This window comes from Solanum tuberosum, unplaced genomic scaffold, assembly GCF_000226075.1.
Source record: "Solanum tuberosum cultivar DM 1-3 516 R44 unplaced genomic scaffold, SolTub_3.0 scf00547, whole genome shotgun sequence".
NCBI classification, from domain to species: Eukaryota; Viridiplantae; Streptophyta; class Magnoliopsida; order Solanales; family Solanaceae; genus Solanum; species Solanum tuberosum.
Window position 1 is genome coordinate 184,267 of NW_006239468.1, and position 1,240 is coordinate 185,506.

The following is a 1,240-nucleotide window of genomic DNA, read 5'->3' on the forward strand; positions in this document are numbered from 1 at the left end:
AAGCTACTTCTCACTTCCTTGGTTATTAATATACTTTTTTCTTCTTCTTTGGTTTAAGTGTTAAGGGAAGTTGAAGTTCTAGAGGAATTCAAGTTATAAGGAGAAGTTGCAGAAATTGAGGTAAGGTGATTGCTCCATTTTCTTCCTCCTTATGTATGAGTTTGAGTGAGGAATAATGGGTCTGCTGTCGTAAAGAACTCAAGGGGGTGGTGAGTTCAATAATCTGGTTGTATGATAAATAATACTTGAGGCTGTTTTATGTGTATTGTTGTTGGTGCAGTTTGGGTAATCTTGGAAAAGGATATATAATGTATGTATTGGGCAGAGAAGGAAGGTGTGGTGATACACATTGTTTTAAGGGCTATATGGGCTCATTATCCGTAAAAGTTTGCTACTGTTTTACGAGGCTCACGGTGTGATAGCTACTAATTTAAATTTATCATGCCTTATATTGTAGATTAAAACCTGAAAGGGGAGGCTGAATCATGATAGTTGTATTGATCAGAAGATAAGGTATGTAAGGCAATTCGATTCAATATTCTTCGGCATGAAATCTAATACTTGAGATTAATATCAATAAGTGAATTTCCTAAGTTCTATTCAAGTAAAGGAAACATAGTGGCAGCGTATGATCTCCAAATAGCTAACAATATTTCCCCCCTCTCCTTAGTGTATAGAATTACTTCATTATATGTTTAGTACTCTATACTTGTGTAATTATCCTCCTATGTGCTGGTATAGAAATGGTATATGCAAAAGCAAGTTTGGTAAATCCTCGTCTTAGTCAGTTGAAGTCAATTGTGTCATTTAAGCTCACAAGTAATGAATTGATGTAACATAGCTCCTTATGTCATTGTTACTGCCTTGAAGTATTATTTTCATGTCTTCTACTACTGGTCCGTAGTTCCAAATATCAAAAATAATTATGACCACCAAAACAACAATTTCAAAGATTAAAGAATCTATGTAAAGAAATCTGTATAATTAAGGGTGGCAACTCAGGGGCGGAAGCCTAGCATGGGCCGATCCCAATTGGTATAGAAGGGTGGCAGCTCAGGGATGTAAGCCTAGCATGGGCCGATCCCAATTTGTGTAATTATGACGACCGCATCCCAGGGGTTAAAATGCCTAGCATGGGTCATCCTCTTCTACCACTGATCAGCTGGTCATTCGTATCACATGCCTTATAAAGATCATAACACATAGAAAGGTAAAGACAAGAATGTAACATACATGATCC